This window comes from Dipodomys merriami, unplaced genomic scaffold (assembly GCF_024711535.1).
Source record: "Dipodomys merriami isolate MVZ:Mamm:240054 unplaced genomic scaffold, mDipMer1.0.p SCAF_2, whole genome shotgun sequence".
Lineage (NCBI taxonomy): Eukaryota > Metazoa > Chordata > Mammalia > Rodentia > Heteromyidae > Dipodomys > Dipodomys merriami.
This window is the reverse complement of record NW_027203381.1, coordinates 67758143-67776570: the sequence shown is the minus strand read 5'-3', so window position 1 is coordinate 67776570 and position 18428 is coordinate 67758143.

The following is an 18428-nucleotide window of genomic DNA, read 5'->3' as shown; positions in this document are numbered from 1 at the left end:
ATTTTTATTGTAAAGATATCGTACAGAGGTGTTACAGTTATAGGAGAAAGGTAATGAGTCCATTTCCTATCAAGCATTGCTACTTTGAAGTTCTTTTTTTTTTTTTAATAAGTTTTTTATTGTGAAAATACTGTACAGAGGAGTTACAGTTACATGAGCAAGGTCATGAGTACATTTCTTTTTTTGGGGGGTCCAGTTGTGGGGCCTGAACTCTGGGCCTGGGCACTGTCCCTCAGCTCTTCAGCTCAAGGCTAGCACTCTACAACTTGAGCCACAGTGCCACTTCTGGCTTTTATATTTTTGCTTATGTGGTGCTGAGGAATCGAACCCAGGGCCTCATGCATGCAAGACAAGCGCTCTACCACTGAGCCACCTTCCCTGCCCCCATGAATACATTTCTTATCAAGCATTGTTGCCTTCTTCTTTGTTTTCCCCCACCATCCCTTCCCTCCCACTTCCACAACTACACTCCCCCCACCCCCAGCCTAAATTGTAAACTTTGTTTTTCACACAAGCCTGGGCGGCAGTGGCTCACGCCTGTAATCCTAGTTACTCAAGAGGCTGAGATCTGAGGATCATGGTTCAAAGCCAGCTGGGGCAAGAAGAACTGTGAGACTCTTATCTCCCACTAACCACCAGAAAACTGGAAGTGGCACTGTGGCTCAAGTGGTAAAGGCTAGCCTTGAGCTGAAGAGTTTAGGGACAGTGCCCAGGTCCAGAGTTCAAGCCCCATGACTGACAAAATAACAACAACAACAACAACAACAACAATAATAATAATAAACAAGTGAAGCTGGAGACCTGACACTGGCCTTTAAAACAGAATGCTGGAGAGACTTCTAAGCAAGTCTTCCACATGACAATGAGCTTCCCCTTGCAGGCTCACTGACCTGAGCGTACCCCAAGAGGTTGGTTCAGGATTGTAGGACACACTTTTCTCTCCTGGCAGGTCCACAGGAGAGAGAGGTTGAAACTGCCCCACATGTGGCCAGACAGGAGGCTGCCTCTTGCGGGGGAAGCCCTCAGTTCCTATCTGCACTCGAAGTCAGCAGAAACCTGGTTCTGTGGTAGCATCTGCGGAAGGTCGCCCATACTGGGAACTGGAGGAGGCAGAGCTTGGAGCCTACATCACTCAGCTTCCACCACAGAGACTTCAGCCAGTGGCCCTATCTTGCTATTAGGGAGCCTGCAGCAGGACTCTAGGTGTGCCTTCTGGAAGAAGAGGTGAAAGCAGTGGTTTGGGCTACAGTAGGAGCCTGGTCCTTCTTGTAAACATAGATGGGAGCATGGCCTGGTCCATCCATCAGGACAGCTCAACGAGGAAAGTGGCATGGGTCTGGGCCTTGAAGGCTGGTTGCTTGACCCTGAGATGGACTGGGTGAGTGCCGAGGGCCTAGGGGTTCCATATACCTGAACTCCTCCCCTCCCCCACGGTCCTCCCCACTGGCACATGGCATGGCCAGGACCCTCCCAGCTCCCTCATGATGGAGTGGTGTCATTTGGGAGGGCCAGCCACAGTAGCTTATCCCAAATATCTTGGACTAGGTGACCTGTGCAAATGAGCTCAAATCTCCCCCTCTTTCCCACAAGGACAAAAAGTGGTCATTCTGTGAGTGGAGAAGGTGCTTTTATAGCTGTAATTACATATTCATTGGTGAAATGTAATAAACAGTGTTCCTCTCTTCATTTACTTCAATGTGATATTTCTACGGTCATTATGTAATTACTGTTATATTGAAGTGACATTATTAAGAATAAATGAGTCTCTGCTCCTCAGTTGTGCCCAAATTCCAAGGTGGAAACTTTGTTAGACAGGGCAAGGAGGAGGGGATAAGGACAGTTACTGGGGGAAGACTCAGCAATGCTCAGGACATGTGGGCCAGATTATCTGGAATGAACAGTGGCAGGTGCATCCATATAGGGCTGTTGTTCCCCATTGGTCTTCTCCGCCCACCTAGGGAGCTCCAGAGAGTGGTGCCTGTGCTTAGCCAAAAGGCAGGCTCACCTACAATTTGAAGTCCGTGCTCACGGTCCCAGGAAGGGATGGCCCCACTACGCCATCTAGAACTTCTACTGTGCCCTTTTCTCAACTATTCACTCTGGCTGGGGTGGAAGTTAATATTCTTTCCCTTTGGATATAATTTTCACTGGCAAGGACTGTTTCAAAAGAACAGCTCTGTGGCTACTTTGAACCACCTGTACCCAATGCCTGCCTCCACAGCTGTTCCTAAGGCTTTTAAATTATTCACAGGGAATGTAACATGAATTGCTGCGAGGCTTGGGGACAGAAGCCCTGCATACATCTGCTCAGTTTATGCACGGTACAATCCCTTGGAGACTCCACTCACACAGGCTTCAGTGTGTACCACCCGCACAGCTATAGGTGGGTGGTCCTACAGCAGAATCCTAGACCTGGCTAAGGGAACAAGAAGGCCACCAGAAATTCCCTGCTGTGCAACCAGTGCTCTCTAATCCAGCAAGATAAGCAGGCTCTGTACTTCAGTTACTTGCTAACATGAATTTTGCCTGAGCCTGGGTATGTTTCATGAGTTTGCTGGTCTGAGCAAAGCCATACCTTGTCCTGAAGACCAGAGGAAGACCATGGTGAAGAGGGGCAATGGGAAGGAAAGCCAGGGAGTTTGATGCAGGGGCCCATGTTTAAAGCTTAGGAACCCAGTGTGGTACAAAACTCAGGCTAGACAGGCTAGTGTTCCTATTTAGCCTCCCTCCATCCCTTCCTTCTTTCCTTTCTTCCTTCTTTCTTTTGTTGACTGTACTGGGCTTGAACTCAGGGCCTAGGGCTTAGGTACTGTTCCTTAGGTTATTTTTTGCTCAGGACTGAGGCTCTATCACTTGAGTCACAGCTCCAATTTCACCTTTTTGCTGGTTAATTGGAGACAAGAGTCTCCCATACTTTACTACCCAGGTTGGCTTTGAACTATGATCCTCAAATTTCAACTTCCTGAGTAGCTACCACCATCACTTGGCTAAACTTTAAATTAAGATTATTTTAATGCTGGCGGGGAGGTAGCCAAAAGGGAATGCCACTACACTGTTGGTGGGAATGTAAACTTGTTTAACCTCTGGAAAGCAGCATGGAGGTTTCCCAAAAGACTAAACATAGAGCTTCCCTGTGACTCAGCAGTCCTACTCTTGTGCATTTACCCAAATGACCACAAACCAGCCTACACTAAAGCTAGCAGAACAACCATGTTCACTGCAGCATTATTTACCATAGCTAACATATGAAATCAACACAGATGTCCCTCATGGATGAATGGATGAACAAAATGTGGCATATATACAATGTGTTGTAAGGTGAATCATCACAGAAGCCACATTTTGAATATTAGAGTCTTTATTATACAGTTAGCAGGCTGCAGGCATCCAGTTGTTACAAAGGTCTGCAGCCCCCAAACACACATAACATAGCTAGGAAATAGGATAAAGAGAAAAGAAAGAATGAAAACAATACCAACAACCCAATTCAGCTCCAATGGAGATCTAACTTGGGATACCATGATGACTAGAGACGAGCCAGGAGACAGGAGACAGGACAGGATCATGGAGACACATGAGGCATAGCATAATGGCGACTGGACTGGTCCAGGCCTAAGTAGGGTCAGCATAGGGGGCAGATCCATAGGAAATTCCCAGTCCCAGGCACTGGACTGATAGATTCAGTAACCTATCAGCCAAGTGCCCACCCCTGCCTCCAGATATCTGGGCATGCCCATCACCTGGGAGGCAGGAAATGGGCAGGGGTTTCCTTCCCCTAGCATGACGACAAGATGCCAGACCCTATAATCCACCATGTGGCCAATATGGCATCTGCCAGACTGGACCTCCTTACTTCAACTGGAATCCTGTGCTTCCATCAGAAAGAATGACATTGCCCTATATGTAAGAAAATGGGAAGACTTAGAAAAAAATTATATTAAGCAAAGTGAGCCAGACCCAAAGAAGCACAGGCTGCATGGTTTCCCTCATTTGTAATAACTATAATATGTCTATAAATCTACAAGTAAATCCAATGGATAGTAAAAGACAGATAATTACACTTGGACATGATTAATTAAATATCACTCCAAGCATTCTCACACTGAGAATAATGGAGGATATTCTTAGGAGAGGATCACAATGGCTCAATAGCTATGTATATATGACCATATAAAATGATGCTTTTCAAAATGAACTCCAAAAAATGGAAACAAGAGGATTTTTTATTGTACTTCTTGCAGTTACTTCTTTTCTTTTTTCTCCTCTGTTGTATTCCCTGTTGCCACTATTTTTTATTTCTGTCCCCCTTGTCTTGTATATAAGTTTATCTAATTTGGGAAAGGGAAGGGGAATCACAGAAACAGTAGGACAAAGGGTGAAGCAATTCAACAGTGATACTCACTAGACACTATGTTGAAAATGAACTTTACAAGTTGGGGGTTAAGAGGGTTGGGAGGAGAAAAAGTGGGAGAAAATGAGGGAGAGGGTAACACTGTTCAAAAAGAAATGTACTAATTACCTTACTTATGTAACTGTAACACCTCTGTACATCACCTTTACAATAAAATTTGAATTAAAAATAAGATTATTTTAAGCTGGGTACCAGTGGCTCATGCCTATAGTCCTTGCTACTCAGGATGCTGAGATCTGAAAATCTCCGTTCAAAGCCAGCCCAGGCAGGAAAATCCCTGAGACTCTTTTTAATATATATATATATATATATATATATATATATATATATATATATATATAGTAAAGATACTGTACAGAGAGGTTACAGTTATATGAGCAAGGTAATGAGTCCATTTCCTATCCAGCATTGTTACACCCTCCTTTATTTTTCCCCTACCATCCCTTTCCTCCCCACCTCCCCAATTCCTCCCTTATTCCTCCCACTTCCCTGAGATTCTTTTTTTTTTTTTTTTTGAGTCAGGTCGTGGGGCCTGAACTCTGGGCCTGGGCGCTGTCCTTCAGCTCTTCAGCTCAAGGCTAGCGCTCTACCACTTGAGCCACAGTGCCACTTCCAGTTTTTGAGTGGTTAATTAGAGATAAGTGTTTTGTGGGAATTTTCCTACCCTGGACAGTTTCGACAGATCTCAGCTTCCTGAGTAGCTAGGATAACAAGCATGAGCCAATGGCATCTGACTTCAGAGACCTTTTGAGAAAGGTTTTCTCTGTCCCCATTCACAGCTGAAACAGGAAAGGATCAGTAATTTGCCCCAGATCACACAGCCTACACACTGAGAAAGTGAGACTTGAACCTAGGCTTTCTGCCCCAGTAACTCATTGCCAGGCTAGCTCTTATGTTCTTCTCCTGTGTTTAAGGTTTACTGAACAACAGTTAACATTTGCTTTGGGAAAGTGAGATCAGAGGAGGTGATATAGGCAGATATATCTGCTCTTAGAGCCCAGGAGATCTAGTTGTCTTGCAATTCCTCAACATCTTGTCCTTGCTTCCTCTTTTTCTTTCTACCCTGTCATGTCTTTTCATATCATGCCTCTCCCTCCAACAGGCCAACCTTAAGTCCTTGGTGGCAGGTAGGGTTATTTTCAACCCTCCTGCCCCACCATGTTTTTCTATTTACCAATGTTGGGAGCCAAAGGCTAATCCAGTTCAAGTGCTTCAATTTATAAACAAGAAAGCAAGCCCAAAGACCAGAGTGAGGGTGAAGGGAGGGGGGAGTAAATTACCAAGATCTCAAAGATGCAGTGTGTGTGTGGGGGCATATTTTACAGCTGACACTCCTGAGCCAGGCTTCTTCCCAAAGCCCAGCATGTACAGTTCTGAAGAGAGCTCCACACCATTGTACTCCATGGAGTCTCCCCTCGGGAGCTGGGCCCCAGGGGTTCCTGCCTTTCATGGTCCCAAACTGCCATTCAGAAAGAGACACATAACATGCAAGGAAGGAGTTGGCAAAGCCTGCCAAATTCTCCAGGAGGGAAATTACAAAGTCCTAGTAATTATCATCACAAAGAGTTCAGTGTAAACCCAAAATCTCTCTCTTTTTAAATCTCAGGCGATGGATGTGGAGCAGCTCCCTGGCACTCCACCACAACAAAACGCAAATTGCCAAGTTGATTTTCCAAGGACTGTCTTAAGGACAGAAGGCTAGCAGGTGCTGTGCATGTATGCATGAAGACCACACTTGCTCCCACCCAAACAAGCACAAAAGCCCATATAAGCACTCATACCCATGTATCTATACACACAATTGCTCATACCTGAACATACACCAGGTACTGAAAAGTACTCAGAAATCAGGTCACACCTCTTCCTGTTGCAAGAAGCACTGGTCATGGTGGATGCACAGTAGACAGATGCCCATATAGAATTCTGGAAAGCAACCCAGCAGACCCTGCAAACTGAAACTGTATCCCTTTGAAAAAGAAGCCCCACCTCTCCTGGAGAGGACCTGTTCTAATTAATACATAGTCTGGCTGGCAGATGGAAAGCCGGAGAGCAGGAGTATTACAAATCCAGATTTTCAAACATGTCAACAAGTTCCTCATGGACATTGTGCTCAGAATGCTCTGGTTAAATAAACAGGTGCAGCAAGAAATAGGCTCAAAGTGTGTCAGGTGCTTAGCTACAGGGAGGCAACCACCTTCCCCTGGTCTCCCTTGGCCACTGTCCAGGCTAGCCCAGTGGTGACATAGGGATTAGAAGTCCCATTCCTCCCCAGCTCATCCAGCCAGTGGAGCCACCCCTGCTGGCCCTGTGAGGGCGCTCTCCCCTGGGGAAGCCCCGCCTTGCTTGCCGCTCTCTCCTACAGATAGATGAGCTTCATAGACACTAGCTGATCTGCAGGGGAAATCATGGGGAGAACATTGAAGCTCCAGAGGGCTGGAACTTGTGAATGGAGCCTTTGCCTTAGTCCCCAGACAAGATGGGAAAACAGATCTAAGCCCCTGAATCTCCAGCTCTTCTAAGATGCGGAGGACTGAGCTGGACTCAGCACGTGAATTGGCCAAGTGCCCTGATAAGTTATATAAACTGGAAAAATTGGGGTAGCTTCAGAATAAAGGAATGCACATAAAGGGGAGGGGTCAGCACAAAGTCTGCTATGGGTACCAGGGCCACTAGGGAAGGATGGAGAAGCACCAGTGTTGAAGCCAGAAGACAAAGGGGTTGGACCCAATCAAGTCCAGGGGCCAGAAGGAGCACTGGTCTGAACCAAAAACAGTGTGTCTCCCAGATCTGGACACTGTGACCCCTTCCCTATGTGTTCCCAGCATATCATTCCTCAGGCCACTATGGAATTTACATGAAAAGGATGTTGGATGATGATTCTGCTCAGGGATCAGTGTTGTTCTCACTCTAGATTATCTGGACCTCCAGGAGTTCTTGGTCTTACAAAGACTGCCACTAAGCTTCTGACATGAGCCACAGTGTTTGGTCCAGGACAAACTGAATTCACCTAACTATGCTTTGGTGTTATGTTACTGGAAGTCTTATCAACAGGTTATTGAGTTTCTTGTAAAGATGTTGAGAATTCCATCCAGGAAGAGGAGACCTTTTCCTAAAGAATTAATTGGCTAAGTTTTGTTCTATCCATACTGCTTAGTCTTGAAATTAATTGCCTTCCATTCCTAGCTTTGGTTGCTAGGAGGCTTACAGGCAAAATTTTGGCTCACTTCTGTCAAAGTGATGAGTCCTTTATCATGCAGCTTGGAGTTTAATTTTGTTTTGGTGTCCCATTTTGCTCTATTTTGCCCCTCCATTTTCTCCATTTATGTTAAAAAAAAAATCTTGTGCCAAACATTTTTGTGAGCCACCAAGATTCATATGACCACAAAGTGGGGCCTAAAATATAAACACTAATTAAAGGTCACGGACATTATAAAAAATTTCAAGAACTGATAACTCAACCCCTTCAATTACAGAGAATACAACTAAGACTTCAAGAGGAATGATGAGACCATGTGTGGTGGTATATACCTCTAATCCCAGTTCCTCAGGAGGTAGATCTAGGAGGATCTTGGATTAAGACCTGACCAGGAAAAAGAACGAGACTATCTAAAAACACAAGAACTTGGAGTAGTGGTGGATGGGGGGAATGTGTAGCTCAAGCCACAAGTTTGAGGCCCCGAGTTCAATATCCAGTACTGACACAAAGTAAAAAGTTAAGAAGAAAAATTTTAAAGTAAAAGGATGATTGTCAGGATGACTTAAATTCTGGCAACTTTAGAGTGAGCTGGCCTAATCCAGAAGAGAATTTCTCTAGTTTTCCTGCCATCTTACAAAACCTCTTGTGTCTAAAATAAAGCTTATTTGACTTCTCCAAGAGATTATTTTGGCATCTCCAAACAACTGATCATACTCCAAACAGCCTGTATCTTAAGGCCCAGGGAAGGTGAAATTTGCATGGGAAAGAGGGACAGAACATGATGAGGAAAAATTACTTGTTTGCAGTAAGATTGTTGTAATACATATCCTAGACCCAAGACAGCTGGCTGTGTATGCTCTTGAAGAATCAGAGGAGAGGCCACTCCCTCTCATTATCTGGGTGAGTGTGGGAAGATGTTTCAGAGCATCCTAGGGAGGCAGATGGAGGGAGGGATGGGGCTGATGACGGTTTCTTTCCTCTGGTGATTTGGAGGCCATGTGAATCAGCCCCTCCACCTCCTTCGGAAACTGTAAACAGCAGCATTATCATAAATGCACCAAAGAAGAGATTCCCCAGACAGAAATGGGAGGGGCAGCGTTGGTGGAAAGACATGAATCTTCTCTTTCTTTGGAGCGCTATTAAAACCAAATTAGAGTACATTAGCTGCCTGCAAAGCAACCTCCGGACTTTGGGGTGTTCCAGGCTGTCTATCTTGGAAGCAGCCAGTCCCTGTACAGTAAGAATTTTCTGGACAGTACAATTTTGATGGCAGTTTGATGAAGCTGTTTGTCCTATTGCTGAGGGAGACATAAAATTTCATGGGCCTTTTGGCTGGAATGTGGGTGTCATCTCTGGCTGGTGAGTGGCCCTGTCTGGGCAACCTTGTTGCTCTAGTCTCTTACCACATCCTCAGAGCAGTATGTGAAGGGATGGCTGGCTGTTAGAGATCTGGAGGTTTTGAGGGATCCTAGAGATAGGCTTCCTCCAGCTCTGAGTTCTCCTCACCCCCCTTGGCGACCCTCCCTCACCTCTGACCAGCTCTCACAGTACCACACATGTCTCTTTCTTACTGTGGCAGCTGCAACTTTACATAACTTGTGGAATTGACCATTCCATGTCTGTGTCTTCCTCCCCTTGGGGAGGATCGCCCACCCCTGGCTTTCACTGTCAGTCACTCATCAATGCTCCCAGCTCAGTAACTGGCATATCTATGTTGCTCATACATTTTGAATGACTAAATGATAATATGAGCTACTCCCTAGACATCATTAAACATCTGTTGTACATGATCCCTAGAACTAGGCCTGGTGCCCCAGCTAGGCTAAGGCTGAGCCAGCTGAGGGGTCTTTCCCTATTATAACCCTTGGGCAAGTATTAGTTGAAGCTGAGGCTGTGATGGTTGTAGCTCTGCGGGGAGAATGTGAGCCTCCCAGTAGGTCATCCTGGAAGAAGCTAGAGATTGAGATAAGAGACTTGGGGCATAGCACTGGGCAGGCAGCTGGACAGGCTGTGGAGTTCCATTCCAGGTTTTTATCTCAGAAACACAGTGTTGAGACTACATCATGATACTTCCAGCTGTGAATACAGCTTGAAGTTTGTGTCCGCGTTTTTAAGTCTGTTTATTATTTGTTTGTTTACTTGTGGGTTTGGATTTTTTTCTTTGCACTACTGAATCTAGGGCCATGAGCATGCTAGGTAAGTGCTTTACCACATAAGCTACACAACTAGCCCTTTTCTTTTATACATACATACATACATACATACATACGTACATATGTACATATATACATATGTACATACGTGCATACATACATAATTATTGTCAAGGTGATATACCAAGGGGTTACAGTTACATAAGTAAGGTAATAAGTACCTTTCTTGTCAAACTTGGTGCCTTTCCCTCATTTTTCTCCCCTGAGCCCTTTTCTTTATGTTTTATTTTTGAGATTGAGTCTCTCTAACTCTGCCTAAGCTGGCCTCAGTCTCTGGATCCTCCTGCCTCTGCCTAACCAGTACTGAGATTACACCTATAGGCTTATGAGAACAGACTGTGCATCCCATTCCCCATTCAGTCTCACATAGTGCCATAGGATTTTGGATTACTAAACTGGCAGAGTCAGTCTTGGGCCACCCTGTGAGAACCTCTGTACTGGTTGAACTCTCACTTATGTTCCCAGAAACACAGGCCCAGTGATGTTTATTTTACCACTTCTTAAGGGACAATTTAGAAACAACCCTGAAGTCCATTGGTAGAGGAGGAGATAAACATGGATGGATGGATGATTAGAAAGGTTAAGTGAATGAAAAGACTGTATGCCTTGAACACCAACAGCTCTGGAAAGATGTAAATTGTAGGGAATTATACAAGTTGATATCATTTTATTAGTAAGTTAAGAAAATGACTTAAATCCAATTCTATGTAACTAATATAACATGAGTATGAAAACATGAACTGGGCATGCTGTTGAGAGACAGGGGACGACCTGAGGCTGATCCAGAACATGAAGATACAGATCTAATCTGTTGTTCTATGCTTCTTAGAAACAAAATCTAGCTGGGCACTGGTGACTCACACCTATAATCCTAGCTCAAGAGGCTAAGATCTGAGGATCATGGTTTGAAGCCAGCCCAGGCACGAAAGTCTGTGAGACTCTTATCTCCAATTAATCACAGAAAAAGCCGGAAGTGGCGCTGTGGCTCAAATGGTAGAATGCTAGCCCTGAGTAAAAAGAGCCCAGGGAGAGTGCCCAGGGCCAGAATTCAAGCCCCAGGACCAGAGAAGGAAAGAAAGAAAGAAAGAAAGAAAGAAAGAAAGAAAGAAAGAAAGAAAGAAAGAAAGAAAGAAAGAAAGAAAGAAAGAAAGAAAGGAAGGAAGGAAGGAAGGAAGGAAGGAAGGAAGGAAGGAAGGAAGGAAGGAAGGAAGGAAGGAAGGGAAGAAAGAAATCTAAGTATGTATGACCTTTTTCATGGGGGTGGGAAACTACATAGCTTTTATTGTTTATTTTTGTGCTTTTAAGTGAATTTTTAAAAAATAATCACATAAGCTGATTACAAGAAATTATGAATGCTGGAAAGTGTAAAGGCAGAAATTAAAAGCATCCATAAATCTATAACATTTAGTCCTCTGGTCAGCTTGTATTTCTTATACACAAAAAGGGGTGGTACTGGATTCTGGTGGTACAGCTGTAATCCTAGCTACAGCCCATGCAGTTAAGACTTGGAGACTCTTATCTCTAATTCATCACCAAAAAAGCTGTGGCTTAAGTGGCAGAGTATTAGCTTTGAGCAAAAAAGCTCAGGAATAGTATCCAGTTCCTGAGGAGTGTACACACACACACACACACACACACACACACACACACACACACACACACACACACACACACACACACACACACACACACACACACACACACACACACACACACAGACACAGTGGTGGGGAGAGCTGTATATACTATTTAAAATTCTGCAACATGCTTTTGTGGCTTCACATGGTATTGTCAATACTTTTCCATCCATGAAATAATTTGGAGTAATATCTCTTAATCAACCCAATGATCCTTCCTATGGTGATATTTTTATTTACCAAAGTCTACTGAGCTTTCAAGTTTTCAGTGTGTTACTGGCATAATCAGCAAAATGAACATAGCCATTAATGCAGCCTTTTCTAGATTAATTCCTTCTCAACCCAGAGGTAGCAATACCCTTAATTTTGGGAGTCACAAAGCAGGTGACCTTGTCTATTCCACTGGGCTGGAGCGGGTGTCTTCGAGGTGGAGTGTATCAATTCTGTATAGGATTGGGGCTTGGAACCAGTTAAATTCCTGGAACGGTGGCAGGCCTGGGCAGTGTGGCCCATGGAATGAGCCTTTAGGGCTTCCTGCTCTGCCTCTACTCTCAGGCTACCCAGTTTTCTGGACCCTATATGACCCTGAGGTGGGAACGTAGGGCAGCGAGGGGTGAAGAGGCACAGAAAACAGCATTATAGGTAGCTATGCTTTAGATTTGTAGTTCCCAAAAGTCCATGTGTTTAAACCCTGCTTTTCTAGCCTGTAGCTCTGATAGGAGGTGATAAAGCCATCAAGAGGCAGCATCAACTGGAAGGACTCTAGGACACGGGAGGCATGCACGTTAAGGGGATCTTAGAGCCCAAACTCGTTCTCCATCTTTTTTCTTCCCACAGCCATGTGGCCAGCAGGCCTCCTCTGCCATATGCACCTGCTATGATGTCCTGAGCTGTCAGAGGCCTCACAGCAATGGAGACAGCAACCATGACAGAAACCTCTGAGCTGGTGAGCCACAATAAACCTTTCCTCCTTGTGAGCTGTTTATCTCAGGTACTGTGTCACAGTGATAGAGAAGTGCAGAGCAGGAAGAGAACCCGGGGAGGGGCTGCAGAGGGTGTGTGAGGGAGTGATGGGAACAGATCGGAGAGAAGTTTCATGAACCTGGATACGTTTTGCTGTTGTTTGGGCTTTAGTTCATTTTGGTTTTACTACCAGCTTTATTGAGGTCTGTTTTACAGATCATAAAATTCAGCCATTTTAAGTGTATAATTCATTGATTTTTTAGTAACTTTCTGGGTGGCACAGCCATTATCATAAAGCAGTGTGTGTGTGTGTGTGTGTGTGTGTGTGTGTGTGTGTGTGTGTGTGTGTGTGTTTGCTTGTCAGTTGTGGGGCCTGAACTCTGGGCCTGTGCACTGCTCCTCAGTTTATCTAAGGGCTAATTCTACCACTTGAGCCACAGTGTCACTTCTAGCTTTTTCTGCTTATGTGATGCTGAGAAATTGAACCCAGGGCCTTATGTATACAAGGCAAGCACTATATTATTGAGCCACCCTCTCAGCCCTATCATAAAGCAGTTTAAGAGCACTTTCAGTCCCCAGGGAGAGCTCATAGGCCCATTTTACAGTTAACCCTCAGTCCTATACCTACACCTAGGCACCCACAAATCGACTTGCTGGCCCTGTAAGTTTATAAGGTTCTGTTATATTTTTTCTGAAGGCTGCAATCTGAGACTCAGATTAAGGTCATATCCAGGAAACAACAAGTTTTCAGGACATATGTGATTGTTTCTTTCTAGCAGAAAAGCAGCTCCACAGCCTCTGATTCAGATATCCATATCTTCAAACAGTCAAGAACTCGGAACCTGCTAGAAGCACAGTTTCTACCTATGGTCAGGTAAAGCTTTCTTTTCACCTCTTGGATGGCTGGATTCCTCTTACCCTTCTTGTAATTTCCAAACTTATACCCAGCTGGCTGCAGCCTGTCTATGGCTTTGAAAATACATCTGTTGATTGTCTGACCTGGTAGTCATGACCAAGTGCTGATGGGAGGCGTTGGGGGAGGAAGGGAAGAGGGAATCATGCTGAGGGCCCCAGAACCTGCCAGGGAAATGTGGAGGATATGGAGGGAAATACATTTCTTTTCTCTTGACCTCATGTGATCTGGTCCTGCTGTGATGGTTCTCATGATCACTGTCCACCTTGGATCCAAACATTTGCATCCTGGAAATGAGATAAGTACATAGCTCAGTGATAGAGCCAGCTTCTGACTTCAAACTTCAGGATTGTTTAACCATGAGGTGTAAGCAGATTACCTATGTTCAGCCCATCTGCCTTTATATGACCGTGTGTGCTTTGAGATACTATGTATGAGATTCTCCCAAATAACATAAAAAAATTTTAATGTCAAGTGCCAGTGGCTCACACCTGTCATCCTAGCTACTTAGGCAGCAGAGATTTGAAAACTGAGGTTCAAAGACAGCTGGGGCAGACAAATTTGAGAAATTTATCTCCAATTAACCATCAAAAAGCCAACTGGTGGCTCAATTATAGCTCTACTGATAGAGTGCCAGCCTTGAGCAGACAAAGCTAAGCAAAACTGTCAGGCCCTGAGTTCAAACCCCAGCAATGTGCACTGTGACAAGAGAAAGGGTTTTAGAACAACTATGTACTTGCCTGGCTCTTTTTGGCCTGAGATTTCACTCTGGACTATACCTGGCTGCTTCTGGTACTTAAACAGCATTGGTCAGCCTGTTCTCAGTTTTTCTTCTGACCATGAGCAAGGCACTGGGCTCTGGGAAAAAGCCCTTTCATCTGTGGATTATGTGCAATGTGGAGCCAGAGTCAGTCTGAAGCTATTAACAGCTAGCAACACTCCAGAGTGTCTGGGAAGCAGGTTGTAACACATCTCAGAGTAATTCAATCTTTACAGAAGCTAGCACATTAATCATGTATTAATGACTCTTCCAACTGAGGCAATTAAGAAGACCTAGGATTTAAAAAAGAGCCTTACATTCATTTTGCATCTGTCTAATTACAATGAAGTTCATGCAGCTTGGAAGAATGTGAAAAATGGACTTCATTTACTGTGTACATGACATTTTTCTATGGAGTTGGCTTTAGTCAAAAGAGAGGTAGCATGTATGTGTGTATGTGAGAGAGAGAGAGAGAGAGAGAGAGAGAGAGAGAGAGAGAGAGAGAGAGAGAGAGGTGAGAGAGAGACAGAGACAGGGACAGAGACAGACAGACAGACATAGGTCAGTTTGGAGAGAAAGATTATAGACAGACATAGGTCAGTTTGGAAGGAAAGGTTCCAGATGTGGTGCTATCTGAGAAAGGCTTTGGGCTGGACAGGAGATGGAACTGGGATAGACTGAGGAAGAGGAGTCTTGAGAGTTGAGCCTGGTTGCTAGGATTATGGAGAGGGAAATGGGGCAGCAGGTCTGGATGGGATCCAAGCCAAGTTGAACAGCAGGGGCAGCAGGATGGAATAGACTCTATTTGGTACTTCAGGACTGCACTCCTGCTTAATCCTTTTGCAATTCTAGGAGTTAAGCGTACATACCACATTTTGGATGCCAGAAAATTAGAGCAGAAAGTCAGAGTGACTTACTCAGTTATGTAACTGATGAGCCATGAGACCAGGGATGGAGTCTGGGTGTCTGCTTTCAAAGCATCGGCCCTTCTCTCATCCCTTCAGCCTTTAATTCACCTGGCCCAGCCTAGTTCATTCCAAAACTCAGCTGTGGAAAAAAGGGAAGCCAAACACACTGAATTTTTCACTGCTCTGGGGAAAAATCCTTCTTTTAGAGAACAGACTTGCGTCGAAGAAATCTCAAAGGTCAAAGGTGCTAGAAATGTTGAGGGAAGATGGGAGCTTATCTATGCCCAGCACCCCTTCTAGCACCAGACTTGCTTCCAAGGAGAGTACCTCTGACCTTCTAGTGCCACAGCTGGTGTGACCATCTTCTTACAGCTTTAGGAGAAAGCCAAGGTTCTAAGTTGGATCTAGAAGTGCAGGAACCTGTACTGAATAGAATAAATAGAATAAATTGAATGTGCATTTTTGTTTCTTAAAAATATGTAAAGCAAGTAATAACATAAAATCATCTTACTAGAAAAACTTGCTGACAGCTGGAAACAGTAGCATTACACCTGTAATCCAAGCTATTTGGAAGTGAAAGGTCTGGAGATCTCAAGTTAGAGGCCAGCTCCAACCAAGTTAGTAAGACTTTGTCCATAAAACTAACTGTCTGGGGATGTAGCTCAAGCAATAGATTGCTTGCCTAACAAATCTAAGGCCCTGTGTTCAATCCTTAATACTGGAAAAAAAGTTGTTCACCAAAGTGTAATTAAATTAATAGATTTTGATTTCCTAACCCTCTTTGAAAATAATAGGATAATGGTTTAAATTAAATATCTTGGAGAGAGGAAGAGGTTTGGTTGATGATCATTTTGTAAGTGTTAGTGGAAATTTTTGATGTTCTTTCCTGAATATAGCAAGAAAGAATAGCTCTAGAGACTGGATAAAAATTGCAAGTGAAATGATATCCAATTTTTTTTGGCATTAACCCAAACTGACAAGTAATTTAGGCATAATTCCATGGTGGAAAGAACAAAATATCATCTGTTCCTACCTACTGACTCTACTAAGATTTCTCTGTGTCTTTAACCTAGAAGAACATAAAAAAGTCCACAACCAACTCTGACGCATTAGAACAGTGAGTCATGGATTGATATATGACCTTACTGGGACAAAGCCATCTACATCTATATTATTAACAAATATATTTGTAAAGCTTGCTTTTAAAGTTTTATAATGATCACATTTTATGTATTCGATCAGTTACATATCATTATTAATCTGATGGTAATTCAATTCAGAATAGAATACTTTAATAGAACTATAGCCATAAAAATAAAGAAATGTAAATGATTTAAATGTATATTCATGTTTTGTTAGAGATGTATGATAGGATAAACCAAAAATCATGACCTACATATGTGTTGTATTAGCATAAAATTCTGTGAGAATTAGTGTGAAACAGAATTCATAGATAGAAGACAGGATATAAAATTTTGAATATTAAGGATCTGTCCATCTATTTTGAAATAAATAATAGAATACCAAGTTCATATAGACAGAAAATGGAATGGTGGCTGCCGGGAGCTGGGGAAGGGAAGAATGGAGAGGTAGGGCTTATGTGGGTGGAGTTTCAGTTTTGTAAGGTGGGAAGTTTTGCAAGATGGTAGTGATGGTTGCACACTTTAAGATGCTCAAAATGTATGGTGGGTTCAAAGTTGGCCATAGGCAAAAAGCACCAAAACTCTATCCAAAAAATAACCCAACATGAAAAGGGCTAGAGTTGTGGCTCTAGTGATAGAGCATCTGCCTCACAAGCTCCGGGTCTGTGGTTAAATTCCTAGGACCAACAATACTCAAGATGATCAGTTTTATTGCATTAAATTTTACATATTAGAAAAATAGGTAGAAACTAAACAAAACATTAGGATACTTAGATTCTACTAGATACATTCAATAGAATGATATAATCTATTTTAAAATGTCAGTATTTGCTCTGTGCCACAAATCATACTCTACAACTATTTTACTTATAATGACACGTTTTCATTCTCAACTGAAAATATCTGTGAGGGCCCATCGGTTTTCAAAATAATCTGTAGGACATCCTCCAGGGAAAACAAAAGTGGGAAAGATTTTGCTCCAAAAAAAATCAGTTGCCTACAAGTATTTCTGTAGCTCCAACCAAACTGAAGTGTTTTTGCCACAAAAAGTAAAGATTTGAACTTTTACCATTGACTTTAAGGAGCTTTGAAAGGGAAACAGGAAAGGGGAAGGTGAAAAGGAGGAGGAAGAAAGGGACAGTAAGAGAGAAAGAGAGAGACAGAGAGAGCAATGGAGGAAAGGAGAAAAATATTAGTTGTTTGCAGAATGAAAGGGACTTAAAGCCCAAGAAAGCATAACATTGGAGTCAACCATGCTGTCTTTCTGGAAGTCCCACTTGGGCAGCTTTTTCTCAAGTACTGTCACTGATGACTAGTTCTTCGGGCATTGGAAGAAGTCATTTGCACATGTCTGGGGACTGAGCACTGGGAAAATCAAGTCTCCGTAATCATGAGGATCATAAGAGGATTGAGAGAATGCCTTGTTCTTTTAGAAGCATCTGATGAGGAAAAATCTTTTCATGCTTCATGCATGTGTAGACTACGTAGGCCACAGGGGCTTCACAGTCCCTCTATCAAGAGACAGAGTCTGTTTCCCTATTTCCTAGGCATGAACTGGCTTTATGTCCTGCTCTGAATGTGGCAGAGGTGAGTTCCAAATCTAGGCCTCAAGAGGCCTTGTGATACCTTGCTTCTGCTATCCTGTAATTCTGGCCTTGGCTTCTTAGCCTGCTGGAGAGGCCATATGGAGAACTGAGAGACGGCTTAGCTAGTAGCAGCTGAGTGTGTGTGTGTGTGTGTGTGTGTGTGTGTGTGTGTGTGTGTACACTGGCTCACCCAGGCCCACCAAACTGTCAACTCAAATGAGATGTGAGCCCATATAAGATTGGTAGGAAAACCACCACTGGTCCCAGCCCAACCTGTTGACCTGCAGAACTTTGAATCAGAAAATGTTTCAAGCCATTGCAGTTTGGGATGAGATGGTTGTTTACAAAAATCTACATTTCCCTTCCACAGGTTGCTTGTGTGTGTGTGTGTGTGTGTGTGTGTGTGTGTGTGTGTGTGTGTGTGTGTGTGTGTGTGTGTGTGTGTGTGTGTGTGTGTGTGTGTGTGTGTGTGTGTGTGTGTGTGTGTGTGTGTGTGTATGAAAGAGAAAGAGGGAGAGGGAGATAGAAAGAAAGTATTCTGGGGCTTTAACTTAGAGCTGACTCTTACTGTCTCTTCTGGCTTTTTGTGGTTAATTGGAGATAAGAGTCTCAGAAACTTTCCTACCTGGTGTTGAGATCCTTAGATCTCAGTTTCTTAAGTAGCTAGGAAAAAAGCATGAGCCACCAGCGCCTGACCAT